Genomic DNA, 8,952 nt, shown 5'->3' with positions numbered 1-8,952 from the left:
CTTATGCTCACTTTTGTACTATGAGCATGATGATAAATGGTAAAGTTGTTGTTATATTTATTCCCATGCAACTTACTAAGCTTTATGCTTACTCCCTCTCCTTTCCATTTTCTTATAGTGCCGCCTAGTTAGCTCGAGGATCATCAGACGTCGAAGGCATCGATCATACTATCAACTGAAGCACTTGGTATAATTGGTTTTATTATTTTGAATATGGCATGTATAGGCTTAGACTTTTGAGTTTTGTGTCAATGTTATTTTGGCCAAATATGTTGGCTTGGGATGAATCCCTTCATTTTGTATAAAGTCGTGGATAATGGCTAATGTTCATTATTGATATATGCAAATGATGATATTTTCATGGATGAGTAAATTGCATGAATGAGATAATGCCTTGCGTGGCTAATTAGACCTTGTATTGTTGTATGGATTTGTCATGTTAGAAGTTACGTAGGTTAGTGCAAGTAAGGGAGTCAAAAAGTCTTGGTAAATAGCCTTATTTTTTCCACATAGGTAAACACACGGGCGTGTGTCTAGGCCGTGTGTGACACACGGTCAGCCTCATGGGCGTGTTATCCGGCCGTGTGTCTCTTGCACGTTAAATTGACAAGTCAGTATGCATGGTAGTAAGCGCACGGGCAAAGACACTGCCGTGTGTCTCAACCGTGTGAAGGATACGACCTCTAGCCACGGGCGTGTTCCTTGGCCGTGTGCCCTAAATTGGATGCTGACGTCAAAAATAGAATGTCAAGGCTTTGAGACACGAGCGTGTCGTGGCCGTGTGAGGGACACGAGCAATGGACACTGGCGTGTGTCAGGCCGTGTGAAAACCGCTGTAGGTTCGAATTTAGAATTTAATTCACATGGGCCCCGGGCACGGGCATGTCCCCATGTGTTTAGGCCGTGTGAACCACACGAGCCATCAGCACGGCCATGTCATAGTGGCCACACGGGCGTGTTGCCCTTCCATACAGGCGTGTGCCCTATTTCAAGGGTCTTTTTAAAAAGTTAGTTTAAGGACCCGAGTTGGTTCTGAATGGCTTCCAATGGATGTTTCAGGCCTCGTAGGCCCATACTAAGGAGTTTAGACAAAGTTCAATTTTTTTTTTAATTTGACCAAGTCTTAATGACATCGCAATAATTGTATTCATGTGATTAAGTGTGGTAACGCCTCGTATCCCGCCCCGGCATAGGGCTCGGGTGTGAGGTGTTACAAGGAGTCCAAAAGTGGCTAGACACCAAAGAATTGTGTTGCATGGTGGAAGGAATGTGCAACGTGTTTTAACCTACTAATACAAGAAACAATAAAGTGTTAGAATGTGTTAAGGAACAATAAAGACTTAAAACAAATGAAAACCTAAGGCTAAGAGTAAATGAAAATTTTTGAAACCCGAAAACTCGAAAAAATACAAAGCAACTTGACAAACTTCGTTTGAGGTGTTCTCGATTTCTAAAAATCATGAAATTTAAATTTGAGCCTCTTCAAATAATGTAGATTTGATATAGAAAGTCTCAGCACAAAATTCAACCCACCGGATTTTCTTATTTTTTCTTTTCTTTTCGTATTTTATTTTTTTGTACTTTATCGATCACTTTTTTTGTGGGAAATAATTTTTTTATATTGTAATACAGTGCCAAGAATCAGTATATAAAATTTTAGATCAATTGAAAAGGTTTTACCTACTCAAAAATATATTTCTCCAAAAATAATTATGAGTAAAAACTACTTATAGATTGTTTTGCAACGAAAATCAATTCAGAAATCAACCATAAACACCCAAAATGCCCAAATCTGATACCAACTGATAAGGAATGAAGCAAGTGAATGTGGAAGTGGATCGTAAATTTTTTCAAAGTCAAGGATTTGACTTAGGGCTTTAGACGTTCGGAAAGAAACTTGGATTTTTGACATAACCTAAAACGCAATCAAATCCAAGTTAGATAAAACAATTAAAATAAATAACTAAGGTCATTAAAATAGAATAATAAATCTACGATTAGAACAATAATTAAAATAGAATGTGGTATGTAAAAGTCCTAAGAAGCCTTAGAAACACGAAGAATCCACAACCCCCTTCAAACAACTCTAATTTCCCCTCCAAGAAAGAAAACTTGGTAAGAAAACTTGATAAGAAAAAGTTTAAAGATGATCCCCACAATCTTAAAAGATTGTTAAAACTCTTCTAAAAGAAACTCAAGAGAAATTATTGAAAAGAAAATTTCAAAGAGTATTTATTAACTCAAGAGAAAAGTTGAACAAAAATAAATTGAATGATTTGTGTACATTGCAAAAGCCTATATATAGTAAACTTTATTATTGACATAAACTCCTAAATAACTTAAATTACTTAATAATTATTAAAATTTTGGAATAATAAAATAATAAAATAATAAGAGTTGATAAATACAATATTGGGCTCATATATAATAAAAATTAAGCCAAAAATCTGAACCCAATATGATTTAAACTCGAATTAAAAGCTTGAAACTCGTAATTCCCGTCATAATCATGTCTAGAAATTTTGTTCACGCAATCTTTATTAAACAATCATAACTTGAGCTCCCAAACTCAAAAGTGCGTTTCAAAGATAAGAGATAGATATTTAAACTCTATGAGACATCTCAGTCTAGAAATGTTAGGATCCCATCTAAAAATTCATTGCAAGGCTATTGATTTCCCGAGCTTAAAAATTGGCAACTTTGGTGAATGGAATTTAATAAATTTCACCCTATCCGTGCATGTATCGAAAGCTTACTACTATTTTCAAATATTGTTTTAAGACATATTCTGAGAATTATGATTATTCACTAAGTTCTCAATGAACTCACCCACTCCTCTTTTAGTCCTTTTCAGGTAAGTAGGTCGTAGATGGCATAGGCAAGGTTGATGATGGGGCAAGGATGTTCCTGAGAAGATATCGGTGAACCTGGGTTAATGAAAATGAGAATTTGTTAAGGGTTTTAGATATATTTATAAGTTCAAGACTCTAACAATGTTATTTAAAGAGTGGTTATTTTATTCTGTTTAGTTTTCTAGTTTATTGTGAACCATGTTTTAAATATTTGATGTTACATAAATAAAGCCGATTTTTTTATGCATGAGAATTTTATGTTTATGTATGTCTAAGTTAGATTTATAATTTAACTCTATTGTGTACTCTATATGTAGCATGCCATAATTACATGTGATAAACCGTAATTTATACATATTTTTATCCCATGCTTAACACATTTATGGATGATTTCTCCTTAGATTTGGTGAATTCGATGCTCCTAATTCTTTAATTTCATGTTTTATACTTAGGTGAGCACAGGAGAGTAAAAAGAGCGAGAAACGGGCCAAAAATGGAAAAAATGGACCCATATGGGAAATCAACACGGCCTAGACTTCCTCACACAGGCATGTCACACGGCCGTGTCCCTTTGACAGGATTGAAGCATGACTTACACGGGTAGACTTCAAGCCCGTGCCTATTCAACAGCCTTGATCAAGGGCTAGAGTAATTGCACACGAGCGTGTCACACGGGCGTGTCCCTGTCGAGCCCAAGTATAACCCTATTCAGAAAAGGCCAATTTTGAGGGCTCTTAGGCATTTTAAAGCCTGTTTAAACACCTAAGGAGACACTTAGAAGGAGACGTAAAGTAGGGGGCATGGAATTACTCAAGGAAAGCTGATTGGTCCATCTCAGAAGCCGGATTCATCATCAAGACTGAAGATCTCCCTTCAATTTCCATTCAGGGGTTTTGGGTTTTCTTTATGTTTTGTATTCATTATTCTTCTGAGATCTTAATTCTTGTTTTAATATTCCAGTATATTGATTTGAGTTAATACTCTCATTCAGAGGAGGAATAGACCTTGTCTAAGAGTAAATTTGTCATAATTAAGCAGAGTTATTGCACGCCTAGAGATAGGGTGATAAGATTTTGCCAGATTAGGGTGAAACCTAATAAGGGGATCCATAGATTAAGTTAATGCAACACTAGGTGTTGTTAGAAAGAGGTTTCAATTAATCAACCTAGGGTTAGACGTTATTAGTCTCGAGAGAGATAATAATATAACTTAGGGATTTCTACGGATCAATTCAAATGAATAAATCGTCTGATTTAGAGTCAAATAAAAAGTGAAGTCTAGGTGGATTTTTCCTTGGGTATTGTCTTAATCAATCAAATTTTCCCAAAAGCATTTCCCCAATTTCTCTCTGTGCACTCTTAGTTTAGTTAATTAATTTAGATAAACAAATCTCTTAATTTTTAGGCTAGATAATAAAAAGAAAGTAATTACTAGTACTCTTGGTTCCTTTGGGTTCGACAATCCGGTCTTGCTAAAGTTATACTACTGTTCGATAGGTACACTTGCCTTTATCCTGATAATAGTTAGTTTCAAGAACGCTTAATTATAAATTTTTAAAATCTGTCGTGAATATCACGTACCAAGTTTTTGGCGCCGTTTCCGGGGAACTAGGATATTAGGAACACTCGATTTTTATTACTTTTGCCATTTTACTTTTATTGCAATTTAAATTTTTATTTTCTTTTCTAATCCTTTATTTATTCTCTTCTGACAGGTTTTTCTAGTTTATGACCAGAAGAAACCTATCAGGCCCATTACTATTTGATAGTGAGATCGATCGTACAGTTCACAGAAATCGAAGAGAAATAAAGCGAAGCTTAAGATACACAGAGGAAGAGCAAGAGGACAATATTTCAACCACAACCGAGGAGATGGCTGAAAACTAAGAAAATCCACTACCTCTTGCGATTGTTGCTAATGAAAATCCTGCTCCATGTACTATGTATGATTATGCTAAACCTTCTTTAACAGGAACTAAATCGAGCATAGTTAGCCCTACTATTGTTGCCAATAATTTTGAACTGAAACCTAACACCATTCAAATGATCCAACAGTTTGTTCAGTTTGATGGTTTGCGGGACGAGGATCCCAACGCTCACTTGGAAAATTTCTTAGAATTTTGTGACACTTTTAAAATCAATGGCGTTTCTGATAATGCCATTCGCCTTCGTTTGTTTCCCTTTTCGTTAAGGAATAAGGCTAAACAATGGTAACTCGTTACCACGAGGGTCAATCACTACATGGGAACAAATGACTAAAAAGTTTTTATTAAAATATTTTTCGTCGGCTAAAACAGTCAAATTACGTAATGATATCTCTTCTTTTGTACAGATAGATTTAGAAACACTCTACGATGCATGAGAGAGATACAAGGACCTTTTGAGAAGGTGCCCTCACCATGGGTTACCACATTGGCTACAGGTTCAAACGTTTCATAATGGCATGAATCCTTCGACTCGACAGATGATCGACGCAGCCGCTGGCGGAACCATCAATAATAAGACACCTGATGATGCTTATGAATTTATAGAAGAGATGTCACTGAATAATTATCAGTGGCAAGTCATGAGGACAAAGCCAATGAAAATAGCTGGTGTTTTTAACGTCGATTTGGTCACCATGCTCTTTAATCAGGTATAACTTTTGAACAGAAAAATTGACGGTTTTCTTGGTTCTTCACAGGTTCACCCAATAATTTAGATTACCTACCTTATGGCCACAACATGGAGAACGAGCAGTTAAATTACATGGGTAATAATCCTCGATCTCAAAATAATCCTTATAGTAATACTAACAATGCAGGTTGTAGGAACCACCCAAATTTCTCATGGGGAGGCCAAGGGAATCAACGACCACCACCACCTCCAGGTTTCCAACAACCACCCTACCAACAAGAGAAAAAGCCGAACCTTGAGGAGATGCTAACAAAATTCATCTCAGTGTCAGAACCTCATTTTCAGAATACCGAAACAACACTTAAAAATCAACAAGCATCGATCCAAGGGCTCGAAACTCAGATAGGTCAGCTCGCTAAATTGATATCTGAACGACCACAAGGTAGCCTACCGAGTAACACTGAATCTAACCCAAGGGAGCAAATCAATGCAATTACCATTTAAGATAAGGAAGGGTTAGTTGCACCTGAACTAGAACAGAGGCAAGAAACTGTGGTAAGTAAAGGTAAGGGTGATAAACCATAATTCATACATATTTTTATTCCATGCTTAGCCTATTTATGAATGGTTTCTCCTTAGATTTGGTGAATTTGATGCTCCTAATCCTTTAATTTCATGTTTTATCCTTAGGAGAGTATAGGAGAGTAAAAAGAGCGAGAAACGGGCCAGAAACGGAGAAAATAGACCCACGTGGGAAATCAACATGGCCTGAACTTTCTCACACGGGCGTGTCACACGGCCGTGTCCCTTTGGCAGGATTGAAGCATGACTTACACAAATATACTACACGCTCGTGCCTATTCAACAGCCTTGACCACGGGCTGGAGTAATCGTGTCACACAGGCGTGTCCCTGCCGAGCCCAAATATAACCCTATTGGAAAAAAGCAAATTTTGGGGGCTCTTAGGCATTCTAAAGCCTATTTAAAAACCTGAGGAGGCACTTAGAAGGGGGACAGAGAGTAGAAAGCAAGGAACTCAAGGAAATCTGATTGATCCATCTCAGAAGTCGGATTCATCATCAAGACTGAAGATCTCCCTTCAAGTTCCTTCAGGAGTTTTGGGTTTTCTTATATTTTGTTATCTTTATTCTTTTGAGATGTTTTCTCTCAAAAGTATGAACTAAACCCCCTAATACCTAAGGGGAATGAAACCTAAGACGGATCTTGTTATTATTATCTGAATTGTATGATAAATATTTGACTTGTTCTTAATTATGTGTTCTTGATTCTTGTTTTGATATTCCAGGATATTGATTCAAGCTAAGCTCTTATTCAGAAGCTAAGCTCTAATTCAGAGAAGGAATAGACCCTGTCTAAGAGTAAATTTGTCATAATTAAGCGGAGTTGATTGCACGCCTAGAGATAGGGTGATAAGATTTTGCCGGATTAGGGTGAAACCTAGTAAAGAAATCCATAGATCGAGTTAATGCAATTCTAAGATATTAATTAGAAAGAGATTTCAATTATTCAACCTAGGGTTAGACATTATTAGTCTCAAGAGAGATAATAATATAACTTAAGAATTTCTACAGATCAAGTCAAATGAATAAATTGTCTGATTCAGAGTGAAATAACAAGTGAAGTCTAGGTGGATTTTTCCTTAGGTATTGTTTTAATCAATCAAATTTTCCCAAAAGTATTTTCCCAAATTTTCTTTCTGTGCATTCTTAGTTAATAATTAGTTTAGATAACCAAACCTCTTAATTTTTAGGCTAGATAATAAAAAGAAAGTAAATACTAGTACTCGTAGTTCCTTTGGTTTGACAAACCAGTCTTGTTGGACTATACTACTGTCCGATAGGTACACTTGCCTTAATCGCGATAATAAGTTAGTCTCAAGAATGATTCTTTCATAAATCTTTAAAACCTATCACGAATATCACGTATCAAGTTTTTGGCGCTGTTTCCGGGGACCTAGGATATTAGGAACACTCGATTTTTATTACATTAGCCATTTTACTTTTATTGCAATTTAAATTCTTATTTTCTTTTCTAATTTTTCATTTATTTTCTTCTAACAGGTTTTTTCTGGTTTATGACCAGGAGAAACCCGTCAGGACTGTTACTGTTTGATAGTGAGCTCGATTGCACAGTTCACAGAAACCGAAGAGAAATAAGGTGAAGCTTACGATGCAAAGAGAAAGAGCGCGAGGACGATACTTCAACCACAACCGAGGAGATGGCTGAAAACCAAGAAAATCCACTACCTCCTATGATTGTTGTTAATCAGAATCCTGCTCCGCGCATTATGTATGATCATGCTAAACCTTCTTTAACAGGAACTGAATCGAGCATAGTTAGACCTACTATAGCTGCAAATACTTTTGCACTGAAACCTAACACAATTCAAATGATACAACAATTTGTTCAGTTTGATGGTTTCCAGGACGAAGATCCCAACGCTCACTTGGCAAACTTTTTGGAACTATTTGATACATTTAAAATTAATGGCATTTCTGATTATGCTATTCGCCTTCAGTTATTCCCTTTTTTATTGAGGAATAAGGCTAAACAGTAGTTGAACTCGTTGCCATGGGGGTCACTCACTACTTGGGAACAAATGATTGAAAAGTTTTTATTAAAATATTTTTCGCCGGCTAAAACGGCTAAATTACGTAATGATATCTCTTCTTTTGTGCAGATGGATTTAGAAACACTCTACGATACATGGGAGAGATATAAAGACCTCTTGAGAAGATGCCCTTGCCATGGGTTACCACTCTGGTTACAGGTTCAAACCTTTCATAATGGCCTAAATCCTTTGACTCGGCAGATGGTTGACACAGCTGCTGGCGGAACCATCAATAATAAGACACCTGAAGATGCCTATGAATTTATAGAGGAGATGTCACTGAATAACTATCAGTGGCAAGTCATGAGGACAAAGCCAAAGAAAACAGCCGGCGTTTATATCGTCGATTCGGTCACCATGCTCTCTAATCAGGTAGAACTCTTGAATAAGAAAATTGATGGTTTTCTCAGTTCTTCACAGGTTCACCCAGTAATGGAGTGCAAAGCAAGTGGAGGTGGATCAAGCAGTTCAGAATATCCATCTTATGGCCACAATATGGAGAACGAGTAGTTAAATTACATGGGTAACAATCCTCGATCTGAAAACAATCTTTATAGCAATACTTATAATGCAGGTTGGAGGAACCACCCAAATTTTTCATGGGGAGGCCAAGGAAATCAAAGACCACCACCCCCTTCAGGCTTTCAACAGCCACCATACCAGCAGGAGAAAAAGCCGAACCTTGAGGAGATGCTAACCAAATTCATCTTGGTGTCAAAAACTCGTTTTCAGAATATCGAGACGGCACTCAAAAATCAACAAGCATCAATCCAGGGGCTCAAAACTCAGATTGGATAGCTCGTCAAGCTGATTTTCGAATGACCATAAGTAGCCTGCCAAGCAACACTGAATC

General features: G+C 36.9%; 2 non-coding genes across 2 annotated transcripts; both read right to left on the bottom strand.

Moving 5' to 3' along the window:
* Positions 1–5,150: 5,150 nt before the first annotated feature.
* On the bottom strand, positions 5,151–5,257 carry LOC121205770 (small nucleolar RNA R71). Its single transcript, XR_005900845.1, has one exon. It is a non-coding gene; the product is annotated as a small nucleolar RNA R71 (small nucleolar RNA).
* A 2,878-nt stretch (positions 5,258–8,135) lies between these two features.
* LOC121205446 (small nucleolar RNA R71) lies at positions 8,136–8,242 on the bottom strand. The gene has a single exon (XR_005900523.1). It is a non-coding gene; the product is annotated as a small nucleolar RNA R71 (small nucleolar RNA).
* Positions 8,243–8,952: the final 710 nt, after the last annotated feature.

Source organism: Gossypium hirsutum, chromosome A08 (assembly GCF_007990345.1).
Source record: "Gossypium hirsutum isolate 1008001.06 chromosome A08, Gossypium_hirsutum_v2.1, whole genome shotgun sequence".
Lineage (NCBI taxonomy): Eukaryota > Viridiplantae > Streptophyta > Magnoliopsida > Malvales > Malvaceae > Gossypium > Gossypium hirsutum.
This window is presented reverse-complemented; position numbering and strand designations above follow the sequence as displayed.